Below are 13442 nucleotides of genomic sequence, written 5' to 3'. Positions count from 1 at the left end.
ATGCTGACAGCCTCTCTATTATTAGACCGCCATCATTCACAGTTAAGAAGATGGACAGATAGGTGCGATCTCTAAATGGGTAAATGCAACACCAATGCTCAAAGAGCATGTGTCACCGTGCCTAGGGAGCAGGAGAGGAGCATGTGCGAATAACCCACAGGCCTGTGACAGCCCGTGGAAGGAAGAAGGAAGGAAGGATGAGGGGTGTCAATCCTTTTCCCTCTCATTTATCTCTAACTGGCCGTCAAAAGGAAGTAGTGAGACCTCAGTCAATGGAAAACAACTTCCCATCCAATAGAGGAAATGACTTGAGTTTGAGCTTGCAGTCGGGTATTGTCACAAAAAAGGACTCGAGATGAATGTGAAGGCACATGACTTTTAATGATGTATTATAACTTTATTTTATATTTCACCAAGTACGGTGTTCTTGTTATGTTTTAGAGTGAGGAGATTCAAGCAACACGTAATGAAAAAGCATGGAGAATCTTTTGAATAGCCTCCTTTGTGGCAATCCAATCAAACAGTTTGGTGCCGCTTTATATTAGGTAATATGTACTTCCATCAAAAATAAGCACAATGTACTTATTGTGTTTATATTGTATTGCAAAACACTACTGATGTGGAATATGGTTAAGGTCAGAGAGAGGTTTGATGGTAGGGGTAGGTTTAAGGATGGGTTAAGATGTAAGGGAAGGGTCAACAGAGTAACTATAAATGTAATTACAGAAATTAATTACAGATGGAAATACATGCTGGTTTTTTAAAATGTAAGTACAATGTAAAAATATGCATGTACAGAACGCATTGTATCAAATTATTAATTTAAATGTAATTACATAGTTAAGGCCACCTAATAAAAAAGTGGGACCAACTGTTTTTTCCCCTTTCTAAATATTTACATATCAAGGGCATGAATTAAGTTTTCAAAATGCAGGGAACAATATTTATACCCCCGAATAATGAACTGGTGTTAATTTTCTTCAGATTATGTCAATTCTGATCATTTTTATATCAACAAGTTGTTTAAGAGGAAAACGCATCTTCTCTTGAATCTCCCAAGAGTGCTCACTGTCTCCCTGAGATCTGACTGTGGAATATCAAGACGATGAAAATAGAACAGTCTATCTTGGCCTCTCCTGAGGAGCAGGACCTGAGGGAGAACATGAACAGTTTTGTTGCATCTGGATCTCTGGAAAAGGCTAAAGCTAACCCAACCAAAAAGAAAAATCACAAATGAGATCACTTTAATGTCTGAATTGTTTCTCTAAAACAACAGAGAGCTCTGTTTCAGAGTAAAATACCCTGGTAGTCCCATGGGTCACATTTTGACAACTTATACTTATACTTTGATATCATCAATTTTCGCAATAGCTTTCATCAAATAATTTTTTTTTTTTTAACGAGCTCAAATTCAACCTTCACCTGCAATTGCAGTTACTTATTATTCATTATTTTCATTGCATGGGTTGTGACACGGCTCCAGCTGTCAGTCACACTGGTGTGGATACTGTAACGTTACTTAAGAATCACAGAGTTTCACCTGTGTCTTGGAATATGAGACCCAAATAAGGATTTTCACTGGATATTATCATCTGAACAAGTAACATGTCTGCCACGTTTGTTCTGACCAACTGAGGAAAAAAGCATTACAATAAATCGAGCTATCAATGGGGATTAAATCTAACGATCGATTAGCTCTAAACTTTTTACTAGAAAAGAAAAGAATCATGTTTTCCATATATGAAGCAGCACAACTGTTTTCACCATTGATGTTAAGACATGTTTCTTGAACTGAATATCAGCATAGTAGAATGATTTCTGAAGGATCATGTGACACTGAATGGAGTACGATGCTGAAAATTCATCTTTGCATCACAGGAATAAATAATAATAAAAAAGATAAATTAACAAAACAGAAAAAAGTTAAATTCACTGATTTTACTGTATTTTTATCATCAAACGCCATTCCAATTAGACATTATATAAATACATTTTTACTAAATTTTGACCAATTAATGCAGCCTTGGAAAGTCTTCTGACTCAACTTTGGCCTTTATATAAATAATATGCCTATATAGTCTCATAATGGGTGTGGCCACAAAAACTGTGTGTATATTTACTATACAATATTAAAAAAATACAACACTTATGATTATTATATATCAGTGTAATCATCATATACAAACACAGCATCCATGTAATCACAAAGTTTGTTGGGACAGGAGTGTCCGGCTCACAGCCAGGTTATAAAGAATCTTAGGAAACTCTTTCCAGTTAATAAGACCTCCATTTACTGCGCCCACTGCTCATGAGAATGGTCAGGACATAGAGAGAGAGATAGAATCCCAGCACTCTGCTCTCCCATGATTTGTATATAAATAAAAACAATAGCAATTTACAGTAAGAGTACAGAGGGAGGGAGCAGACCTTCAGAAATGAGAGAGAGAGAGCCAATGGGAAAGTGGAAAGCATATGAGAACAGAGAGAACTAATCCGTCTTGTGTTGTTTCATTTGACAGATTTAGAAGAAATCGCCACATGTCTGGAGTCAAAATGATATTATTTGGGGACATGACCCCTTGTGATAGAAATGGATCTGCTGCGGGCATAGCAGAGAAAAAAATAAGGAGGATTTTTTGGAATGGGATTAAAGAAAAGCTGACAGAGACGGAGAGGCTGAGTCGTGTTTCTTTGCTTTTCATGCGTCTCTGATCCAGCCAATGAGATGGCATGAGCGCTGGTTCATTTGCGAGTTTACTGGGTCACCATCACAGCTGTGTGCGGGGAGGGTGCCAGGGAGCGGTTAAGCAGTATCTGGAGGTACCAGTGAGTGTCTGATCAAGAGAACTTTCTTCGCGATTTTTGGCTGCATGTCTGCCAAAGACTGAAACAGAGCACAGGAGAGAATGTATAAGCAGAAACAGAGCCAGGGAGAGCCTTTAAGGGCTTAATTCTAACTGATGTGCATGTGTGCATGAAAGGAGAAGAGTGAAAAAAAAAGACTAAAGCCACGGGTAATGCGTCAGAATTCAGGGTATTGTTCAATGAGGTGAAAAAGCAATTCAGGTCTACTGAAGGGTTACGCAAACACATTTCTATGTGTCTCTGTGTTTCCAAGACTCTGAAATGTGCAAGCATAACAATGGACTGTTTGGAAATGCTTTGCAGCCATGCAGTGACCTTCAGCTTGAGCCAATATCCTCACACATGGGTATAGTGGTTGCACACTTTTTAAAAGTCTTGTTTGTAAGCTACAGATCAATTTACTCTTACTGTGTGGTTGTTTTTCCTCAAATACTTTTATCATTATCACCAGAATGTATTTATTTATTTATTTATTTATTTTTCCAGAGGCTTTGAGGGAATATATAGAGGCAATATTTTGAATGGAAATATTTAAAATTGTAGTACAGTATGTTCTATTGTCATCACATGATCTCACAGGGCTGTGACTAAATTGGTACGAAATACAACAAATGTAACAATAATTAAAGTTAGGGTAGGTGATTTCAGAGAGGCTAACAAAAGCAAGTTAGCATTGAAAGCAAATCACTCTCCAAAGCCACGCCTCCTCCAAAATACATGAACGTGCAGAGCACAGGCTAACCAGAAACACGATTAGGGACGAATGCAATGCTGTCAGATTAGCTCATTCACCAGTGAGAAAACATAGTACAAAGCGCATATTACAATAATAACATCATCCATTCTTGCTCGGTCTGCAATAGTGTAACGGAACACGCTGATGATGTATCATGTCTTTGCAAACAGGGTGCATGGAGGTATGCCAATTCATACTTCCACAGACGATATAAATACATATAAATAATTTAGACCACTTCCTTAGTGATTGCTATCTGAATGTGAAAAGACTTTCAACCAGCAAAAAATAGTTTTGAATCAAATCACCTACCCAGTTTTTATTATCTCATGATGTGCCGTTAGTTAATTAAATCTTTGGAGTTCATTTCAGCACAAGCTGCAATGTCCGAACCCCAATTAAATGACTCTTACGAACAGCTTCTTTTTTAAAGATTCATTCTGTGTCTCCAAATGGGATAAATCTGCCTCTGAAGGGCACTTTGGAGTGATAATGATCATGGCCTCCTATCTTGCCACTTCAAAGGTTGAAAGATTTCAAAGAGTAGAACTGATGACGTCACACTCATGATTATTTGTACAGGTTTAATTATGTGACAGTGACGCCTCCTTAACTGGCTCGGCAAGATTATGCAGAAGTGCGGTCCAAGGAAAAGTTTTTTGGTCCCTTCATCTACTCTTACCCTGGATGGTAAATGCTTTAAAGATATTAGGTTGCAAGAATGAATCCTTCAGAACAAGATGTCAACCTCACTCAAAACAGTTTGATCAGTCACTCAATAGGGCGTGGGCGCCGCGTTGCATTCTGGGACGTGGCGGCCATGTTGATGGCCTCGTGAATGTAAACATACAGCAAGTTGAACGAGAAGCAGAGTTAGGAGAAAGAAAAAAGATGTTAAAATCGCGAAAAGGTTGTGGGATTTACAGTGATATGCTAAATAGGGATGCCACGGACCGGTATGTGGACAAAAACGGCACTATTAACGGTTTGGATCCATATGAAATTTCCAACAAAGAGTGGAGCACCGACAACGACTTGCTGCCGCACTTTTGCATTACAGATATCTTCGCTACCTTGTTTGTTTTGTGAGCGCCTACACTTCAGAACAGTTCCGAAGCTACAAGTCATTGGAGTCTCATGTGCAGTTCACAAATGGATGGGTTTAGGAGCTGCAGATCATAAAGCCACAAACAGTGGGAATACAGTAATACGGACAAAGGTGAGCTGCGGTCCACCTAGCTGCTAGTTTAGTAACAGTTAGTGCTAACAACCATTCACACATGTACTTTTAACTATGGGTTTCAAAAGTGTAGTTAGTAGCTGTCAACCGTCCTGCTTTTTTCAGGGGTTTTCACGTATTTGAGCTCTTTTCCCGCTGTCTTCCCGTTTTAGTATTTTCCTGTAAAATATCTCGTTAGCCCTTCCGTCGGACCTGTCAGTCTCTGTAACGTTACCATTGTCCTGTTATTAGCCCCTTGACCTTCCAGCGAAACAGATGTTTTCAAAGCATTGTTTTGCCTATTTGAAAGCAACCTTAGCATGGTGTTGGGCTTTTTAAGATAGCGTGGTTGTTGTGAGAGCACGATTTCATGCCAATCTGTAAGCAGTCATGTCAGACCTAGCTTCACAACTCGCTTAACGTTAGTTAATGCAGCAGTTTTGTAGTACACATTTTATGTCAGCAGAGGGATAGCAACAGAAAGATGAATGTTTCAATTTTCCGTATTTTGGATGAGTAACCCGGGAAATTTCCCTTATGTTCAATGTTGAAATATATAAAGTAAATATTCAGATGTTATGGTCTCCGTCAGGGCTGGACTGGGACAAAAAATCGGCCCGGGCATTTTTGCCCAGACCGGCCCACTATATGATCATAAACACCACCCATCTTTGCACGCCCTTGCTCATATGCATACCAACTCCTATTCATTAAAACCACTAATGCCATGTAATGAGTGAGTATAGGAACGAGTGAGAGTTAACAGATGAAATAAGTCAAAATTTTATATTTATTAATACAGTTGAACTATACTCCACAGCGGTGAATCCTAAAACAAGCTATAAGCGGCTCTGGCATAGCAATACCAGTGTTTCTTACAGGATTTTTGTTAAAACTATGGTGGTGTGTCCTCGGTCCTCCTAGGGGGGTTCGGGGGCATGGCCCCCCGCGAGAAATTTTTTTGCATTTTAAATGTTAAATTCATTAATCTGGTGCACTTTGAGAGTTCAAAATTAAAAGCTCCAACCCATATTCAGTGTGCAAATTAAACAAAGAAAAATTCAAACCTCTTTTAGTTACAGTGTCTATTTACATTACACCTATACATAATAATAGTTATAATATTAATCCAATGACAGTAATAGCCATATTTTGTAAAACAAAATGCACAAAAAAATAAAGGAAACTTTCTTAATTAGTTTCTATACTTGAAAGAGATAAGCACATGATCTTTTATTTTGACGCAAACTGCATCAAGCTTTTATTTTGGCGGAAAACATGGTTTACAAATGCCTCTTATTAAATTTCTAGTGAATTGCGGTAATCGTCAACTATGCAGATGTGGAAATAATCTACACTCATGACATGGCCTAAGTGTTTTGAAAGTAGTTATGCTTACCGCAGGCTCTACACTTTCTCATCTCTATCCTGATCCTCCGTCCTCACTATCATCATCTGCCACAGGAGCTGATGAAGGTCAGAAAACATATAGGCTATTTTGACACAGTTTACAGTGTCTGCTTTAAGGGCCTGGTTCTATTTTTTCACGCTATTCATCTGCACATTCCTTGCGTTTCTTCTCCATTTTTTTTACAGATACACACTGACACTGCTGCTGCTCGCTCACTCGTTTAAAGTTGTGATTGGGCCAGCCCAGTGTCAATCAAGAAAAGAGCCAATGGGCCGCTGATCTACGTGTTTCATGGGCTGGTCTGTCAGAAAAAAAAACTAACACTGACTTTGACCAATGCATTACACCGGCACAAACCCAGCGCCGCCAATTAAGCAAAACAAAATAAAACGAATGGGCCGCCGATGTACAAATTTTATGGGCCGTTAAAAAAAAAAAAAAAAAAGTATGAGTATGAGATATCGGCCCAAAAAGCACGTCGGCCCACCGGGCAAATGCCCGGTATGCCCAATGGCCAGTCCAGCCATGGTCTCAGTGTTCGCGCCTCCAAGCAGGAAAGCGGTGCAAAATTAATCCATTCTCATTTTATTTTCCCCATGGCGATTATGTGTTGCGCTATTACACCCCACAATTCAGCAACGGTTTACCATGGTTGAAGTAGATTTTTAATTAATCAAATTAAGACACACGGCGGAGAGGGGGTAGTCCAAGTAGCAGTAAAGGAGGCCATCAACATGGCGGCCACGTCGAGTAATGACATCACGACGCCCAAGCCCTATAAGTGAATTGTTCAGATGAACTGGTAATGACTCATTGAATCATATGAACAAAGATCTTTATAAAATAATTCTGTAATTTGACATTTGGTTCCTAAATGTTGCATTTTAAGAGCCAGTGGTTCTGTAGTCAATTTTTTTGACTGGAGTCCTGATGTTGCATGTTTAATTCAGCAAGTGCCATCCAGCTATCATATGGAAGCAACAATGAGTTATTTTGCATCTAAAATAAACATTTTTAGCAGTCCAATTAAATGAGTCAAAAATGCAATTATTTCCAGATCATTCATCACATTGCAAATGGAATGTCAAGTTGAGTGTTGCATTGTGCGGTGCAGTATTCAGCAGAGTGTGTGTTTGGGGTGTATTGCAAGTAAGTGTAATATGTAATTTTTAATATAATGATAAACTCTTCATTTAATGCATATGTCCCGCCATTTGACCTCTTTTGACCTCCAGGAGCAGCCAATCAGCAATGTTCAACCAGGGCATTGAGAATATGGTTTACCACCAAAACTTTAAGACACTGGGTTCAAACTAGGATAACACTACCTACACTAATGCAAGGTTTGTGCCACCCAAATAAAATAAAAAAGGGTTAGTTTGAAGAATGATCATCGCAAAAAAGTGGTCAGTAGATGAGAAGAACCGCTAAACCATGCACACTTACAGAGGCAGTGATGGTGGTTCTGCACATTCAACAAACCTAGTCCAGAGCATGTGAATAGCCAGCAACAATTAGGCAATTTGTCATGAATTAGAGTACGCCGTCATGGCTGGTTCCTCATTAACTCATGAGTCGACAGCCTAATTGAGCAGAGTTCTCGTGTCTAGAGAAGCTTTGAAAAATGAAAAGCCCATGCAGCACACGATCACAGCAATATTAGGATCTCTCTATTTCTTGCTCGCTATAGGCCACCCTTCCTAATGAGGTAGACCCGACTTCCATTGTCCTGCTGAAAGCAGTAGGGGAGCACAATAATACTGGAGACACCTGCTCCTGCCAGCAGGGGGCAACCATAAGAACCAGCCTCACCACATCATTCCAAACCCAAATCCTTCTCTGGGCTCTTACTCACCATCTCTGCCATATCACTTGAAATGAGCCAAGTACATAATATCACTGATGTGAATGTAATAACTGCATTTCTAGTCGCAAAAGTGCCTTAGGGTGTAGCAATAATGATGTGCAGAGCTCATGATGGGAAGAAAAAATAAATAAAATAAATAAAAAACAGGGTTTGTGAATGTTTTAACAGAACTTGGTGTGTCTTGAGAAGACATTCTGCTGAAAAACACAACTCAAAGTCATAGCTTACTTTACATGATTTCAAACGGGTCATTATGGCTGTTATTTGGTCCACCCTGTTGGGAAGAAAGAAAATATATATATATATATATTGAAAAAGCTGGCTTTCTGATCTTTGCTGGTCTTCTAGCATTGTCTTTTGACTGAGTCTTTGGCACTTTTTAGCTTTTCATTCTGGGAGTCTAATTTGGCTAAAGTTAGAAAAGGCTGGTGTATTTATTTGTTTGGAGACTATTTGGGCCTTTAGAATTGATAGGCTACATTAGTTTAGACAAAAATAAAAGATACATACATAGTTTTTTTTTTTGTCTAAAGATTATGCATATTTATAAATACATACATTTACTGTTTCCAGTATTTTTTAAATATATTTATTAATTTCCAGATATATTTATACATCAATAAACACATCTATTGATCACAAAATATAAATGTACAGACACGTTTTTACTGTTTTTAAAAAAAATTTTTTATTTGTTTACAGATTTATTTCTAAATAGAAACATTTATAAATATTTGTAATATAAAAACATAACAGTCACTGATTTCAATAAAAAAATGTTTGTATTTTTAAAGATATTTGCTTTTAAATATTTATGTATTAATAAAATGTGTGTGTGTGTAAATACATATGTGTATATATATATATATATATATATATATATATATATATATATATATATATATATACACAAAAAAATAATGAATTTAATCAATCAATCAATCAAAACTATGTACAAAAACCTGATACTATTGTTTTTCAGAAGAGAATGACTACATAAAAGTAGCCCAAACTGCACATTTTCAGGTCGCACCCGTCACTATTTATACGCTACAGATGACTGTTGGATTCTGGTCAGTTGTTTCTACTTCTTGCATTTAACCGCAGGGTCATCCCCCTCTGCTCTACTAAACAGGAAGTTGAGTTTGTGAGAGCTGAGGGCCGAGGCTTGAGGTTACAGTCATGGCGTGCTGCAGATCTTGGCATCTGATGTTTGCCTTTCCTGTTTTGACGGCTACTGTCTAGCTCACTCCAAATAATGCTTTTGGCACCAGTGCACCCTTAACTGCTCTACTCAGACCTCATATCGTTCCGCACAAAAAGAGGAACTGACTTCAACGTACATCCGCTCCCTCTCCCTCCAAACTCCCCAAACACGCTGACAAACAAGGAACTCTCCGTTCTCCAAACAAGCCTTTGAGTGGAGACGCGTCTGCCTGTTCAGTCTGTTTGTTTGATGGGATGAATATCAGTTTTAAAAGACTGAGACTGACTTCTGGTTCGTCAGTTATGAAGCATGCCCTCTGCATGGTTGTGAAAATAAAGACATTTATCTTCACTGAACGAACGCAATGTTCTTCTCTCTAGGCTCGCTGTGGCCTTTTCAGCTGGAATGAGAATCAGTAATTGTGTGGTGAGATGTCCAAATAACAGCCTCTGTCCTACATGTTTATTTGGCAGTGGAACGGTAAGACTTAAGCTTTGGGAAGAAAGGCTTGTGAACTAGAAAGGAAATGATAAACTGATGTAATTGGATTATGGTTTATCCTTTTATTTAGCCATGCAATGATTCAATTTCATATATTAATTATGTTCAATGACATTATACCACCAATATGTTAGCCACAAAAGTCACTAGAGTAATATTTTGGTTCACCATAAATAAAAGGAACAATAATCCAAAAAAAGAAAGAAAGTGAAAACACATGGCAAACATAAAATTATGTTACATAAATTATATAACATACATACTGTAACACAAATAATATGAAATATTTTGAATCACAGTATAATCAATCACTAATATATATATATATATATATATATATATATATATATATATATATTCATTGATTTTAACATGGTTACACATATTTATGAATACTTCATTTAATCGATTTATTTATAAACATTTTGATTTAAAAAATAAAAATTGTTTTGTGGATGGATGGATGGATGGACTAAACATGAGGCTTTCATGCAGATATCACGTGAATGTACATGCACATCCTTAAGTGCATGCATTTGTATAGATATGCACATATGAGTGTGTGTGTTGATGATTGTGAACGCCTGTGGCTGTGATCACACTCTTTAACTCCCAACCATCTTTAGTCAGCACAGCTTTGCATTGGTTAAGTGTCTGCTTAGAGAAATTACAAACCCAGAGAAGTCTTAAATCTGTATAAATCCATCTGAGTGAGGGAGTGTCGGGAGGATGGGAAGAGGAGGATTTGGATATGACACAGAATTTACTCAGCAAAAATCTTAGAATGTAAATCAGTGTGACGAGAGTGATGGAGTGGGGAGCAGGGTGGAGGTATTGTGTCAGTCACATCAGGGCAGGCAAAATGCTGCAGAGGAAAATACTTAAGTGGCAAGAAAACTCTTTAGGAATCCAGGATCGCTGAATACACATGCTGAAAAAACATAAAAGAAAATGCCTGAAGTTCCTCAATCAAAGTGTTTGGGTTGCTCTGAACATGTGGGTGACTCAATGAACAGCGCAGTCGCTAACAAGCACATTTTTAATCTGCAGCATTTGAAGTGAGGAGCACTCTGACTAAACATGCCGGACAACCAAGAAAGACATGCAAAACTTTGATCATTATTGTTTGCAGGGCTTCCAAATTCTCCTAAATAGTCTTTAAAACATGCCTGCCTTTGATGTTTAACATTCTGATGAGCATATGGAAACCCAAACTTAAGTGCAGACTGATGAAAGCCAAGCATGCAAGCTTAAAGCCACCAAAAAGTGAACTATCACTTACTCACCCTCATGTTGTTCCAAATCTGTATGCCTTTCACTTTTACTGTATGTTCAACTCTTCTTTCTATGGAAATGAAATGAATGGGGATTGAAGATTTCACGGTTTCAAATATTTAGTTACTAAATTATATTTATGCATACCACTTTTTGAGCATAGACCTGAAAATGAAATGTACAACTTCCAACTGACATAAATATTCAATGCTTTTTGAAGACCATTTTTAAAGAAGATTGTTGCCAAAGTGGGAGGGAAAAAATAAACTAAAATTTCATTAAAAAAAAAAGTTTATTATTGTGGAAGAAAATTCACAAAATACTTAATTTTATATGAAATATAAAAATCTTAAATATTTTAGTTTTATTTTTTTAATTATGAGAAAATCAAATCCATACAGTCTAAAAAGTTATGGTCCAACTTTAAGGTTGATACCGCAAAAAATAAAAATAAAATAACAATATAAATAAACAAATAAATAAATAAATACTGTTTGGGTGCAGTATCAAGAAATTTTTTTCCCATTCATTTCCATTTCAAATCTGCAATACATTCAAAGTCTTCTGAATCTATGAAAAGGCTTTCTACAAGACGTTTATGTTATTATACACCGAGTTCATTAAGTTGCCTGGTGATTCAAATCCATAAATCAGCTCAGTATGATTTTTGGGTGAATTGCAAGTTTTGCCAACATCAAATCACTCACTTAACTCAGAACAATGTGTTCACAAAAGGGACAATGATATTTCTCTCATGAATGTGAAGTTCAGTAAATGATTACTTTAATTTTGGTTTGACAAGAGCGTATGACATGGAATAAAGTGTATAGGCTACTTTTGTCATTTATGTTATTGTTATTTGAAAAAAAAACAAAAAACTATTTTAATTTCTCTTTACAAAAGAAATCAATAGAGGCCTGTAAAGGCGCAATGACAGAAGTACCCGTACATAATTAAAATCACTTCTTGTGTGAAGTTCTACAGACCTCTTCACATTCATTTAAACCATTTTACAATTTTTCTTTCAAGATTATCAATGAAATACTTAGTCTTAAGACTTTTTTTATTAAAAAGCCCTTCAGAGATACGTGATAAGAGGGTGATCTCACAAGCAAAACAAGAAAATAAAAACCTCCCTAGCCATGAAAAAACATTCCATAATTCATAGTCTTCAGTCTAGTCTGGGGGGCAAAAGTCATAGTGGCATCTATTATTGATCGTACACTTCTTATGTTATTAATTCACAGTACGTGCTTGAGGAAGAGAGAGACGTGAGAGCTGACAATTTCTGCTGTGCATGGTCTTCAGAAGACAACATTATAAATGCAGAAACTCTTTTAGACATGAGAAACAGCAATGCGTGCTCAATTCAGCTTTCAGTTAAATACCGTTTCCTTTGCTGTTCCCCTAAATAACTAAATGTACTACTAACTTTAAAAGTTGTCATGGTTATTTAAATCCTGTTATTGTTTTACTGTGTGAGAAATGGCTTCAAATGATTCAGTGCCTGAGTGAGCCATCACAATGATTCAGACTGAATCGTAAACGGATTCATACTGTTTTGCTAACATGTTTGACCAGTACATCGTAAATAAAATCGAATAAGAATATGCGAATCGGATATCACTAACTTTAATTCTAAGAAAAAAAAAATGACACTTTGAGTGCCAGAATAGTCAGGTAAAATGTTTTGTAGTAAAGCTGCATTTATTTGATCATAAATACAGAAAATAAAAATTACAATATTTGTAATTTTTTGAAATTTTATTGAATTTTCTAATGTTGGTTTTCAATTTTTTTTATAATTTTTAATATAATTCATTGTTTTGAAGCAAAGCTGAATTTTCAGCATCATTATGCCAGTCTTCAGTATCACATGATCCTTTATTTGCATATGAAATATCATTCAATATTTCTAAGGCCTTATTTGCATATCAGATATCATTAAAGATTTTCTAAAGCCATACCATATCACTACTGAGAAATGTGTAGTTAAACCGATAGCTTCAGTATTTGTAGGCATGGAAGGGCCTAATTAACACTGCCTGGATGAAGCTGTAACACACACGAGTCTCTAGAGAGTGGCTGCATTTCAGAGTCTGTCGTTGGTTCTTCCTGTGGGGGAGGTCAAAGGGGAAAGAGCTGGGTAACTGAGCGGCCCCTGAACAAAAGAATAGATGGTAGGAGAGAGAGCGCAAGAGTAATGGTGGGAGTCCCATACATCACCCTTTCTCCAAGCCTGCAGGATGACCCCCGTACACAGTTTGTAACAACCAGGAAGAAAGAGCCCTGTCATTGTGAGCAAGTGGGTCAGTGGACTCCAAACAGCTGAGAGAACACAAATCTGTCAAATATACAGGA

At 37.1% G+C, this 13442-nt stretch overlaps 1 long non-coding RNA gene across 4 annotated transcripts in view; it reads right to left on the bottom strand.

The window, feature by feature from the left end:
* The window catches only part of LOC132145548 (uncharacterized), a 125405-nt gene that overhangs the window by 90728 nt on the left and 21235 nt on the right, over positions 1 to 13442 (bottom strand). For all 4 annotated transcript variants that reach the window (XR_009434479.1, XR_009434478.1, XR_009434480.1 and 1 more), the window contains exon 2: positions 11093 to 11151. This is a non-coding gene — a long non-coding RNA (uncharacterized LOC132145548). The remainder of the gene's footprint in view (positions 1 to 11092; positions 11152 to 13442) is intronic.

This window comes from Carassius carassius, chromosome 8 (assembly GCF_963082965.1).
Source record: "Carassius carassius chromosome 8, fCarCar2.1, whole genome shotgun sequence".
Classification (NCBI taxonomy): Eukaryota; Metazoa; Chordata; class Actinopteri; order Cypriniformes; family Cyprinidae; genus Carassius; species Carassius carassius.
The sequence above is the reverse complement of the archived record's forward strand: the minus strand, read 5'-3'. Positions and strand labels throughout refer to the sequence as shown.